Source organism: Trichosurus vulpecula, chromosome 5 (assembly GCF_011100635.1).
Source record: "Trichosurus vulpecula isolate mTriVul1 chromosome 5, mTriVul1.pri, whole genome shotgun sequence".
Lineage (NCBI taxonomy): Eukaryota > Metazoa > Chordata > Mammalia > Diprotodontia > Phalangeridae > Trichosurus > Trichosurus vulpecula.
The window spans coordinates 89173073-89187417 of record NC_050577.1 but is presented as its reverse complement, the minus strand read 5'-3'; the positions used below and the strand labels follow the sequence as shown (position 1 = coordinate 89187417).

The 14345-nt window shown below is 42.2% G+C and overlaps 1 pseudogene; it reads left to right on the top strand.

Moving 5' to 3' along the window:
• The first annotated feature begins 12245 nt into the window (after positions 1 to 12245).
• LOC118850138 lies at positions 12246 to 12600 on the top strand (annotated as a pseudogene).
• Positions 12601 to 14345: the final 1745 nt, after the last annotated feature.

The following is a 14345-nucleotide window of genomic DNA, read 5'->3' as shown; positions in this document are numbered from 1 at the left end:
CTGTTAGACACAAAGCTGCATTCCAAACCGTACTCTACAGCCTGGGGTTTAGATTGCAAGGAACTCTGTTATTAGGTTGAATCAGGGCTTGTTTACCTTGGATTGAATTTATTTGCTTTTCTGCAAGAGGGACTTCTTGGTTTAAGTAGTTAATCCATTGTAAGTTTGGATTTCCTATGGAGAAGATAGATTTTCCCCAAATAGAGTTCAACATATTTTTTTTACACTTGATTAAATAGCTTATGTCATTTAATAAAAAAACAAAACAAAATACAAAGACTAAATGGACTCTATCATAGCTTGGCTGTAGGCCTGCCAATTTTCTTCTGGAATTCAAGAAACGGTTTCTTATGTTTCCACCTGACTGATAACATAGTCTCTGTGGACGGCTGTGAATCCACACCATGTGGAAGGTATCTGACCCTAAACATTCCCTGAGGAGGGACTTTATAATACCCAAGGAGTTTGGAAGATTAGGAAGTAAACTATTAGCACTTATGCTGATCCCCTAAGGACTTTTATATCAATTAATTCTACACAACCACCTTATTTCAGGTCAACTGTAATCTCCCTACTTGCCCAGGGACCAAAAAGAATCTTCTTCATAAGTTCGTTCCCCAAGGCCAGTCAAATGCTCGGTGTCTCTCTTTTTCCTCCCCTTTCTGCCAGTACTGTAGCAGTTAGGACTTCATAGAGTTACAAGTTTTACTAAAGGACTTTAGCATCCAACGTTGTGCTGAGGAAGATAACAGAAGTGGTAGAAGATCCTGATCTCAGGAGATTACCATTTGTTGGGGAGATGAGACACAGAGGAGATAAAAAGCTGAAAGAACAGGCTTTGGTAGTGATTGGAAAGAACATTTTCTAGAGTTTGGGGAGTTGATGTTTTTCCCAGGTAACCCTGATTATTAAGAAGCACAGAATGCCCACAGGGCTATGTTCCTCTGAGTAAGTTATAACTTTGTTGATAGCTGTTACTCTATTCAAAGAGTGAACCTAGGGAGCCTGTCCATCTAGAGGAGGGCTTGTTAACCTGGAGACCACAGGCCCCCAAGGGGTCCATCAATAGATTTCAAGGGATCTGTGAACTTGGATGGGAAAAGAATTACATCTTTATTTTCACTGATCTTTGGCTAAAATTTAGCATTTCCTTGAAGTACAAATTTTTTTTTAAATTATTCAGAGAAAGGATCCATAGATTTCACTGGACCGCTGGAGGGATCCATGTCACTTAAAAGGGTAAGGACCTCAGATCTAAAGGCACATAGGATCAGATCTAAAGCTAGGAGGAACATCAGAAGCCATCTGGTCTAACCTTCTCATTTTTCAGATGAGTAAATAGAAATTATGAGAGGTTAAATGTAAATATATTTGGGGTTTTGTGGTGATTTTCAAAATTGCCCAACCTGCAGGGGTAAAAAGCCCCACTGAGGCAGAGCTCTGAGCCAATGGCACTTTATAAAAAGGTCCGTGGCCCCCTCTAATGAAGTGAACTTCAGATCTTCCTCAAGGGCCTTAGTCTTATAGTGATTGATAACCGGACAATACAGGTGGAGCAAGCCAAAAATACAGTCTGATTGGTGGATACACCTTGCCCATGACTCTCCAGGAGGGTCTACACAAAATACAGGATCCCATTGGTTGACAAATGGGCTAGCAAGCAGATCTCAACAGACCTATCTTGACCTTTCAGGAGATCCTACCAAAGCCAATAAGCACACCCATGGACTAGTAGAAAGGCAGGCCACAAGACTGGCAGCCAGGGTCACTCATTGGCTATGTGTTCATGGTCATTCCCCCATGTTGGGCAATACAGGGATGACAAGGGATGGAGGGGCAACAAAAAATAGCTTGGGGACTTTCTATGGAATTGAGTCACCTCTGCCATGCTGGGGTTGGTCATCGTAAAGAAAAACAGGGTGAAGGTCCTCTAGTTTGGCTTCATATGATTAAGAAGTGAACTTACAATCTGCAGTTCACAGCTCTGAGGCCTACTATCAGAACTAATAATCACCACCCTTGTGGAATCCTATCAAACAGATTGATATTGATAGGAATAAAATAGGAATCCAATTAATTATCTAGCAAGGTTTGGGGGGGGGGAATAGGGGAATACCCACTTGTAATAAATAAATGGAGAGGGGCTCCAACATGATAGTTTTCATGGAGGCAGGGAGCTATCACTAATGGTAAGGAGCCTAAGAGGAACCTCATGTAAGGCAGATGATCCCCTTTTCTGGGTATACTGTCTTGCTTTTGCCTCAAAGGCTTATGTGAACCAGCTCTAGGAGTCAATTTATAAACTCTTCTGTTTATGGAAACTTGGTCCCACTTAGGAATACTGTACCCATGTACTTTCATTATAGCTTCCAGTTGGCATCACTATCTGCTTCTCTTTTAAAAGGTCTACTGAATCATCAGCTTCTCCAGTTCAGCAGTCAATATGGGGACTTTTAATCATCTTGCTCTATATGGCCATCCAAAAATAGGAAGGGCACTTCTGAGGTCTTGTTACATAAGTGCCTTATGGGGTCGCAGATCGAAAGCTGGAAGGGACCTCTAATGCTGTTTAGTACAGCCTCTTTATTTTATGGATGAAGAAAGTGAGGCCTAAGAAAGGTAGTGAAGCACTATATAGAGGTATATATAACACTGAGGGATTCAGAGGGGCGGAAGAAGTGTGAATCCTGAGAGGTCATGAGAGGCTTCCTGAAGTGGGACTTAAGCTGAGCTTTGAGGGCAAGAAAATGAGGCTGGGTAGAGAGGGAAGAAGCCGCAAAGGAATTCCAGGTGAGTGGCACAATGCCAGCGAAGGCTGGGATGGGGAAGTGGAAAGTGTTTGTGAGACAGTGTGGAAACCAGCCTAGCAGAGGGTATGTTCTAGGGAAGCACGGAAAACACAGGTGGGTGGAAGAGGTTGGAGGAGATTGTAGAAATTCTTGAAAGGCAGACAAAGGATGTTTGGACTTTGTACATCTAACCTGCCAGAGAACCTTAGAAGGTGATTTTCCCTCCTGAGGCACATTAAGGGGGTGTTCAACATCAGCCTTGGAATTGGAGAAGTAGGGCATAGGAATGCGTGTGAACATGGGCAGTTGGACAAAACAACCCAGAAAATACAATAGGGAAACAGCACATTCCTGCCCTAGGAAAGTAGGTTGCTAATTAGTGGAGGATGATGGCATTAGATCACAATTAAGTTCTATTTAGATGGTGCAGCTGATCAGCGTGGAGATGACCCTGAGTGCTCAAAAGCTATGTCAGCAAAGCGCAGGACTCACAACTTCTACCAAATTAAAAAGACTTCCAGTGTGATTCTGGCAACAGGCTTGGATCCTGTCATCCGAAGAGCAGTCTAGCTAAAGAACGTATAAATGAAAACGCATTTATTAAGCACTTACTGTGTGCAACGTACAATGTTAAACAATTAGGATTGAGAGAGAAGAGAAGCCCTATACCCAAAAATAGGAATGGGAACATTCTAATAAGGAAAGACAAGCCATATAGGAGGATTCAGTGGCAAGTAGCCCCTTAGGCTTCGGATACAGCAGCTGGGCAGTTATGGTAATGTATCTTCCTTAATGTCATTTCCAAACTACATTCAGTCCTGCTGTTAAGCCATTTGATGATGCTACCAAGGACTTTGGTGGCTGCTAAGAAGGTAGGAGCTATATTACTAGTAGAAGAAGTTTCCTAGTCACATCTTCTCAAGGGTTGTTTTCCTGGGGGCTGGCTGGGCAATAAAGAAGATCTGGGTTCAAAGTAGGGCTGGAGGTGTGCGTCTGGTGGAAGGGTAGTGCTACTGTTCCCGAAGCTCTTAGACTTACCTCCCCATCAGGGCAATTGGTGTTGTTGGGCATGATGGATCCCTTCTCCACAAGGCTTACTCCCTGGAATGATGACTCATAGGGTGAGGGGAGAGAGAATGTAGTCAGGAAGTAGGGCCGGCAGTATGGGGCATGTTGGGCAAAGGCTGGCTCCATTGGTGTGTGAAGGACAGTGGTCATGGTAGTCAAGATTATAGCAGGGGTTTCACCCTTTTGGCACATGTTACCTTTTGTGTCACCCTCAGGACAATCTGTCTCTTGTTTTCTCTCCCTTGTGGTTTCACCTAGGCTACCTTGCTTGCCCTGGCAGAGCAGCCCATGAAGAGACTGTCTACCAAGGAGCCACAAACACTGCAATCTGTATCCAGACAGGAAGGAGCCACCCTAATCCTGAAAATACTGGGGTGGTGAAAGGGCAAGTAAAATGGGACTTTTTACTGTTTTTTCTTTTGGAGTGCTTCTCAGCACTAAGGCAAGCACGTGCCTCTGACTGAGTCTTGCCTTTGTTTGTAGGAAGGCCCACACCCTTTTGCTAATTAGGTCACAAGAGGTGTGAACCCCTAGAGAGGTGTGAAGCTCTCTGACCCTGAAGAAGTATATATATACTCCGAGGTTAGCATTCGTTTGGGGCTCACTGGAAGAGTGTTGTTGTGAAGACTCTGGGTAGCCATTAAGGAGTCCCCTGGCTTTGAAAATCCAGATGTTGGTGCTTCTTTCTCTGGTAACCATGTATGTACAGCTTTGATCACACAGCTAGAAGCCTGTCTGTTGATTTGTGTTATTTGCTCTATTTATATTTTCTCTGTAGTTTCTGTTTGTATTTGCTCTAAAGTTCAGGGTGCTGACTTCCCCCACCCCCAAACTAAGTGAATGATATATGTATGTTTAATTAAAGTGAGATTGTAGACCCCTTAAAGTTGCTTTCCTTAGAAAAGCAAATCAAAGAACCTAGCAGCCCTCCTGTGTGCTGGTGTTATTGGCCTTATACCTCGACAGCAGCTGCAAGTAACATTGCCGTTACAGGTGGAAATAGTGCCGTTGTATGATGCAGTTGTACAAAGGCAGGCACAATAAAAGGTGAGCAGCCTTTTGGCCTCAAGAAGGAGGGATACCCTGAGAATGAGGAGGAGAAAACAATTTAATAAAAAAGAATACTGAATTAAGAGACAGAGCGTTCACCAATCTGTTTGTGCCCATCATGCTGCGCCTCCTGCTCTGGAGAATAAGATGGGGATGGAGGCTGCTAAAAGCAGAGCCTCAAAATGCTTGAATCTCAGGTTTTACCTGTTATCTTAAGGGAACTGATGAGTTGGAAAGAGTTCCATGTTCATAGGGAAGGGGTACTTTCTCTTTCAAGTAGGCTTCTAGGTGGTGGATAGAACACTGGACCTAGAATCAAGAAGACCTGAATTCAAATCCTGCCTTAGAAACTAAACTAGCTGTGTGATCCTGGGCAAGTCACTTACATGTCTTTCAACCTCCACTTCCTCATCTGTAAGATAAGGATAATAATAGCACCTGCCTTCCAGGGTTGTTGTGAGGATAATATGAAATAACACATGTAAAGTGTTTTATAAATCTTAAAACATTATATAAATACCAAATGAAATGGGATTTTTTTTTCATTTTTGTCTTTGTACCTCTATACCTGGCACATTGCCTTACGTATAAAAGACACCTAATAACAAATGTTTGTTGAATTGAATACTCACCAGAACCAAGGCTGACTTAACAGAAGGGCCAAGGACCCCCTGCCCTTGAGGGAATTTTGTGTCTCTAGGCGGAAAGACCCCGGCCCTTGCCCCCAATCACCCCATCGCTCTATATCAAAGCTTTAATTTAACCAGGGACCAAGTCTATTCTGGCTATGTGGGAGCTTTGTGCTTCTGACCAGACAGGACCTCCTTGGGAACATCCATCTGGAAAGCTTTAGAAATGGACATTTCTGTTTATACCAGCAAATCCTACTGCTCTAGTCCAGTGAACTTTGACACTCCCCAATTAAAATCTTCCCTGTAGGAACTGGAGATCCAGAGAGTTGCTGAGGGTTGTTATTTACTGTTTCTGTTGCTGGAGTTGGGGAGATGGAGAGAATATGAGATGGTACAGAAAGTTCAGAGTGGTCATATACTAAAAGAATTATTGAACCAGGACAGTCAAGATTCTTTGTCCCAGCTCTAGTAATGTGTTGAAAGAGAGGGAAGTACATGCCAAGAAAGTAATGCCATTTTAGAATAAGCCTTCATTTCAGTCATATCCAACCCCTATGTTTTGTCTTCTTTTACCTCAGATCTTGGGCAAGAGTAGCCAAAAGACAAACAGTGCACCCTGGCTCAGACCCCAGAAGTCAATGACAGACTGGCAGAATAAGAAGTCTCTGACCTCTTTTTCTGAAACATGACAGACTTCACCCAAGGCCGGTGGCCAACCTGTTATGAAGCCAGCACAATTATGTCTTTTTTGTACAATAAAACTCTATGTGGGAAATGGCTTGTATTTAGAAGCCTGCTTGCCTCATAGAGATTCCCTTCCCTATGTACCAATCTATGCTTCTTCCTGCATTGGACTGTAACTAGGGATGAATTAAAGACTTTTGCTGACTTATACCCCGAATTGTAAACAGTAGGTTGGCTTTCCACAATGCCAGCTCTATGATTTTGAATAAGGCAGTTCATTTAGGATCACCAGGTCAGAGAATTGAGAAACAGAAAACTATTTGCAGCAGTAATTTTTATTGAAGAAAAGAACTGAAAACAAACTGAGTGCCTGTAAATTAAAGGAACAGCTAAATAAAGTACGATGGCACAGTGGGTAGAGTGCCAAGCCTGGAGTCATGAAGACTCATCTTCCTGAGTTCAAATCTGACCTCAGACACTTTATTAGCTGTGAGACTCTGGGTAAGTGACTTAACTTGGTTTGCCTCAGTTGGAGTGGCAAACCACTTCAGTATCTTTGCCAAGAAAACCTAAATGGGGTCACAAAGAGTCAGACAGGACTGAAACCACTGAACAACAATATAAATGTAATGGAATATAATTGAACCATAAGAAATAATGATAGGATGGTATTCAGAGAACAAGTGAGCAGAACCAGGAAAACAAGTTATACAATGACTAGAATATTGTAAAAAAAAAAAAAAACAACAAAAAAAACTTTGAAAGACTTATGAACTTTGATCGATGAAATGACTAAGCAAAATGACAGATGATGAAGCATATTTCCCACCTCTTCACAAAAGGGGAATAGGAGTGGCCTGTAGATAAATAAGATATGTATGTTCAGCCACGACTAAAGTATGAATTTGTTTTGCTCAACTGTAGTTACCTGTTACTCTGGAGGGCTTTTATTAGGTAGAGGGTAGAGTTGTTTTGGAGAAAGGGAGAGTGATAGTGATAAAAAAGAAAAAAAGTACTATGGAAATATTTAAAAATACACAGAAAACAACAGAAAAAGAGAAGTAGGCCAATATTGATACTACCATGTTAAATTTAATATATAATTTTTAAAAATAGGCTGTCTAGAGATTTAGAGCATCATATACAGTCTTTCTGTTCTTTATATGTAAAAATAAAACTCAATGTCTGTCATTCAAAATTTTTTAAAAAGAAAGAAAATTTTTTAAAGGATTGAAAGCTGGAAGTGACTTCAGACATCACTTAATCCAATGCCCTCCTTTTACAGATGAGGGAGCCAAGGACTAGGGAAATACAGTGATCTGCCCAAGGTCACATAGGTAATAAGTATCTGGATGACTTGAATCAAGGCTCTTCCATCTATAAATGCATTACTCTTTCTAGCTCTGCCTCTCAAGAAATGCTTCTCTTTCAAATTCAGGAGTTCAGATTACCCATAAGTCCCTTTTGATCCCTAATATCCTAGGTTCTAAAGAAGAAGCTGTCATGAGTCAATGCAAATTCTGGGGGCTCTGCTTTCAGTTATCAGAGACTTCTCAGGAAAGAGACTGGTGGGCTAGTAGGGGGAAGCAGATGCCAGTGCCAGCTCAGTGCCCATAAAAGAGTCAGGAGCATCCACCTGTGGTGGATGCTGTTCCAGAGAACAAACATCCCCCACTCATTGTCAGCAATTGGCTCCCCAAGAGCATGGCAGTGGGGGAAAACAACATTACAGGGAGGATACAGTATTAGGAATCTTAGGTATGTTTGCTGGGTTTGATAGCAGTGGAGTAGATTTTTTTGATAGCCATCTTTAAGTATTTGAAAAGCTTTTTGTAGGGAGATAGAATTAGGAAAAATATGTAGAAGGTGGGGGGGGAGGGAGGGAGAGACAGAGAGGAGGGAGAGAGGGAGGGAGAGAAAATGTGTAAATGTGAGGAAGAGGGAGGAGAGAGGGGGAGGGGGAGAGAGGAGAGGAGAGATTTATGTTCAATATAAGGAAAACTTCCTAAAAATGAGAACTACCCCAAAAATCAATAGTCTAACTTAGAAGCTAGTGAATTCTCCCTCATTGGATGAGTGCCTTAAAGAACAGGTTGGACAGCCACTTTTTCTGGTATGTTGTAGTGAGGATGGCTTCATAGCTACTTTTGCAGTATGTGGTCTCTAAGGCCCCTCCAACCAGTGGTGCAGTGGTGTGCTAGTAAATGTTTAACTACCAGATCTGGGAGGGGGGAGGGAGGAGAATTGTATGTACAACACACTTTAAAGTTTAAACTTCATTAACATTTTGACCATGTAACAGCTCATTTTTAGTTGTTAAATATGGCCAATCTAATTGATGTTTAGACCTTCTCCCCTACAACCTTAAATTGGATGGATCCTTCATCCCTTAATGAAAATTTCCTCATAGCCCACCTCCCTTTAGTCAGCAGGGAGGGTGTAGTGCCCTTGACCTAAACCCACAACCTGCTTGACAGCTTGGGCCAGCTTTAATTTCATCGCATCCCAGCGACAACCTCATCACTATGGCAACTGAAGACTGGTCTGATGAGAATCAAAGACTCATAAAATGAGAGCACTGAAAGGGACCATAGAGATTATCCAGGCCGTCCTCCTTATTTTACTGGTCAGGAAATTGTCATTAAGAATTTTGTGACATTGAGCAAGATACTTAATATTTATACTACCTACTTCACAGAACCGATTCAAGGAAAACAACCTTAGAATATAATCTTATAATGTAACCCTTGGTGTGTCTGACACAATTCTTACTGGACCATACCATAATTGGTATATATTGGTGGTACCTACTTCTTTACCCACCATATTTTATGGTACCTAGGTGTTGTGGTGGATCATGTACTGGACTGAAAGGCAGGAAGATCTGAGTTGAAATCCTAACCTCAGACACTCGCTATGTGGCCCTAAGCAAGTTCTTTAAAATCTCAGTTTTCCTCCATTTCCTCATCTGCAAAATGGGATGATAATGATAACATTTACCTTACAGGGTTGTGGTAGGAATTCACAGACAATAAAGTCCCATATTAATGCTAGCTCCTATTATGTTTAAAATCTCCATTGTTTGATAAATTCATATCATATCATTATTTTTATCAGAGTATCAATACTGTTATTTATAGGATCCAAAAATCATGAGATAGTGAAGCCTTTAAAAATCAGTCCCATGGCTATGTATGGATGACCACTAGCCAGGAATATTGTAGGACAAATTCTTATATTGGATAGAAGGTTGGATTAGATGTCCTTTAAGATCCTTCTTAGCGATAAGATTCTATGATTCTATATTTTGTTCAAAATAAATCCAGGACTAAGAATATAACAGCAACACGCATTTATTTAGCACTTATTAAACGCTAGGTACTAGGCTGGGAAATGGAGATACAAAAAAATAGCTAGTCCTTTCCCTCCAGGAGGTTACTTTCTACTGGGAAGAAAGCCCAAAGAAAACTAAATACGAATATGTGCAAGGTAGATACAAAATACTTTCTGATGGAGGAAGATTCTAGCAACTAGGAGGATCAGGATAGGTTTCCTGAGCTGAACCTTGATGGAATCCAAGAACCCAGTGCAACTGATACTTGTCTTGCCCCAGTGCTTCTCCACTGCTTCGCTGGAAACAGCTTGCCAATTAGTTTGGAAATTAGTGCTGCACTTGTTTCCAAAGTGATGAGTAATACCCAAATCTGCAGGAAACCTTAGCTTCAATTCTATTCAGTTCAGTGAGAGGCATCCTTGTGCACAGCCAAGGAAGCAATCCATAGCAGTCCCTCAACATGTGAAATGGTCCCTGCCCTCAGGGAGCTGAGGATCTTGTTTTCTCTCAGGTAAATGAACCAGGCAATCCTCTGCCTCACTCTATGATTTCTAGGCTGGTTCTGTAATTATTGTGCAATTGTTAAATCCCAGCCTTTCTAATTAATAAGCTTTAAAGTTACCTCATCACTAAATAGTGCTGCCCTATTTCCCCTTATAAAGTCAGATGACATATTTTTAATTCCCTGGCATATTGGCACTTTTGTCGGGGGCTCCTGATGAAGATATTATAAACATGTGGAGTGCTTAAGAAAACATAGAGTGACGTTGCATTCAAGATTCTGGGAGGTAAATATTGACTTGGTTTTCAAGCCTAGGCAGTGTTTACCTCCTAAGTCAATAAATCTTGATTATTTTTCCCTTTTAACTGAAATCAATATATGCTTAGAGTTTATTCCTCTTCTTATATTTTAGGAATTATATCTGAGGAGATCTAGCTACATCCTGAGAGCTCTCTTTTTCCTTTCTCCCCATCTCACATCATTCATGTCTTCTTCCTTTCACTTTTGTCTCACCTGAAGAGGTAGCCTTTCTCCTTGCCAAGCCAAAGGCATGCATCTTATTCCATCCTTTCTTCTCCAACTGATCATCTTCGCTCCCTCACTCTCTCTTTCTCTCTCTCTCCCTTCTACCTGAGTGTTCCTTCTCAGTGACTGCAGATATCCTCTAAGGGTCTGTCCTTGACCTTCTTATTTTTGTTTCAGTCTCTGGGGTTTTCTTGGAAAAAATCCTGGAGTGCTGTGCCATTTCCTTCTCTGGCTTCTTTTACAGATAAGGAAACTGAGGCAAACAGGATTAAGTGACTTGCCCAGGGTCACAGAGCTAGTAAGTAGCTAAGGCTGGATTTGAACTTGGGTCTTCCTGACTGGTATCATCGGACTTTATAAGGGGAAATAGGGCAGCACTATTTAGTGATGAGGTAACTTTAAAGCTTATTAATTAGAAAGACTGGGATTTAACAATTGCACAATAATTACAGAACCAGCCTAGAAGTCATAGAGTGAGGCAGAGGATTGCCTGGTTCATTTACCTGAGAGAAAACAAGATCCTCAGCTCCCTGAGGGCAGGGACCATTTCACATGTTGAGGGATTGCTATGGATTGCTTCCTTGGCTGTGCACAAGGATGCCTCTCACTGAACTGAATAGAATTGAAGTTAAGGTTTCCTGCAGATTTGGGTATTACTCATCACTTTGGAAACAAGTGCAGCACTAATTTCCAAACTAATTGGCAAGCTGTTTCCAGCCAAGCAGCGGAGAAGCACTGGGGGCAAGACAAGTATCAGTTGCACTGGGTTCTTGGATTCCCTCAAGGTTCAGCTTAGGAAACCTATCCTCCTAGTTGCTAGAATCTTCCTCCATCAGAAATTATTTTGTATCTACCTTGCACATATTCGTATTTAGTTTTCAGAGACTCCAGGCCTGGAGCTCTACCCACTGCCCCACCCAGTGGCCCTCAACACCCTGGTGCAAACCCTCTATTGCAATAACCTTCTGATTGGTCTCCTTGCTTCAAGTTTCTCCCCATTCTAGTCCACCCTCCACTCAGCTACCATAATGATTTTCCTAAAGTGCAGGTCTGACCATGTTGCCCCTCTACTCAATAAGCTCCAGTGGCTCCCTATGGATTCCAAGATCAAATACAGAATCTTCTGCTTGGCCTTCAAAGTCCTTCACAACCTTTCCAGTCTTCTTACACTTTTCTCCTTTCCCCTTCCCCACCCCCACCATAATCTATGGTCTAGACTCTAGTTAGTAATTCTGGCTTCCTTGCTATTCATTGAACTGTACATTCCATCTAAGTGGTACCATGGATGAAGCACTGGGCCTGGAGTCACTAAGACTACAGTCTCAGACTCCAAACTGAATTAAAATCCAGCCTCAGACGCTTGCTAGCTGGGTGACCCTGGGCAAGCTACTTAACTTCTGCTTGCCTCAGTCTCTTCACCCATAAAATGGGACTGATAGCAGCATGTCCCTAGAAGGGTTGTTGTAAGGATGAGAGCGTTCAGCATAGTGCCTGGCACATAACGGGTGCTATCTAAATGTTTAGTACCTCCCTCTCCTCAGTAGCCCAGTCAACTAAGAGATATAGAGATTAGTTAATGAAATCTTCAGGTCTGGCAAGGGTGATACTTTACATGTAGCTTCTTTTCTTTGCAAAACTAAAAGCTTGGGTTTGCCATCGCCATGGAGCCGGATGGGACTTATGAGCTGGGTTTGGTGCCAGGATCGTAACAACATACTTTGCCCCAAGGAGGACAAGGAAAACCGCATCCTTCTCTATGCTTGTCGCAATGGTGACTACCAGCAGGAAGCAGACAACAGCTGCATCTATGTGAACAAGATCACCCACGAGGTGGATGAGCTGACCCAGATCATCACGGATGTGTCGCAGGACCCGACTCTTCTGAGGACCACGCGTGGCAGAAGCATGGCCACAAGGAGGCCGTGTTCTTCCAGTCCCACAGCGAGGGCCGACAACACCATGAGGCTCTACTATGTGTGCACCGCCCCCCACTACGGCCACCGCTGGACAGAGTGACCCGAGCCTGGCTGCCCGCACGGTTTCTTTATAAAGCATTTTATTTTTGGCAAAAAAAAAACCAACTAAAAGCTTAAAAATACAAATTATTAATAAAATTCACAAAGCTCTGAGCCCTCAGACAATCCTTTGATTGCTAGGCTGGAAGGGAGGCTTACTAGCTAGCTGAAATCATGTACTCAATTGTCTGCTTTCCCCCACTTCATATCTCACTCTCTATATAAAAATACCAACTCAGGAAGCAATTAAAATTATTTTATCTTTAGGAAGAAAACCATCATTAACATTTTAAGAATAATTGAGAAGTGAAATTTTAATAGCAAGAAATACTCAGTAATAAAACCATGTTTCCTATTGCATAAGGGGAAAAAAACAGGAGAAATTGAGTAAATTTGACATTATTCCAACTGTTATCCAAGTAGGGCTGGGTCAGTAACTCCCCCCTAGATTTTCTTAATAGGCTGGATCACAAACCATACAAAAGAAAAGACTCCTCCAGCCACTGCAAATCATAAAGTCAGTCTCCTGGAAAGTGTTCTCCATATGGTACTGTTGTGGTCAACTGGCTCTGTCTCCTTCAGCCAATCTCTCAATTATCTCCCTCCAAAGAGGTTGTGAAACTGCCCCAGCTTCAGTAAAACTTTGCCCTCCAATCTGAAACCACAATAACTTTGTCTCTTCCCGAGGCAGAAAAAACTACATCTCCCAGGGTCTTTAACTATTCCTCCTTCCTCACAAACCAGCTAGTCTGATGCCTGACTATTACACTTAGGTGCTTTGGGGTCCAGACCTGTGATTTCATCTCCACCAACGGAGATGAGCAATTTGTCTGTAACTTTTGCCCAAGAGAGACATCTGAGACACGGGGAGCTTAAGTAACTTGGTCACAGATATTTCATCAGTATCTCTCAGAGGAAGGGCTTGAACCCGGGTCTTTGATTTGTCATCCATGATCAAAATCAAAATTAAGCCTTTGTCTGTGAGGTTGCCAACTGTTTTTCCCTACAGTGGCCATTAGCCTACCACGTAGTGTTTTGTGGCTGTTGTGTATATCTGTGAGTCTGGGTACGTGCATAAATGTGTATGTGAGTAGGAATGGGTGTATGCTAAATATTTGCGTGTGCTGCCCTTTGTACCTGAAAATACGAGTTCTGATTTTTACATAGGAAGGGGAAACCAAAGACTGATCAGTAGTTCTTCCTGTGGTCAGCAGCTGTACCCATTGTCTGTACCTGGGCCTGGTTAAATGATTTCCCCAAGGCCACACATATAGTTAGTAGGAGAGCTGGGATCTGAACCTGGGTCATCTTACTGAGGTATATGATACGATTCGAAAGAGAGAAATTTTAGCTCTCCTTCAGTTCCAACAAAGGGGCAACTGCCTACTCTAATCTATTCATAGGATCAACCCTGTTCTTGAATACCCAAAGAGGGAAATTCATTAGCTCTGCGTCATCATGCTTTTCCAATCAATCAACATGCATTATTTTTTTCTTTTCCCCATATCTTACTGTAATGTTAACGGAATATGAAGATCTTCCCAGTCCATTAATAGGCTTATGTGACCTGCTTTGAGCTCTGGCCCAGCTCACAGCTGTGATACATCCTGAGTCACAGAGCCCATTGGAGGAAGGACTTGCCTAAGGGGGAGCTTGCTTAGGTGGAGGCTTGTTTGTAGGAAGGCTTTCACACCTATTGCTAATTTCTAATTAGGCACTGAGTCACAGGGATTGTGATACCTTCTG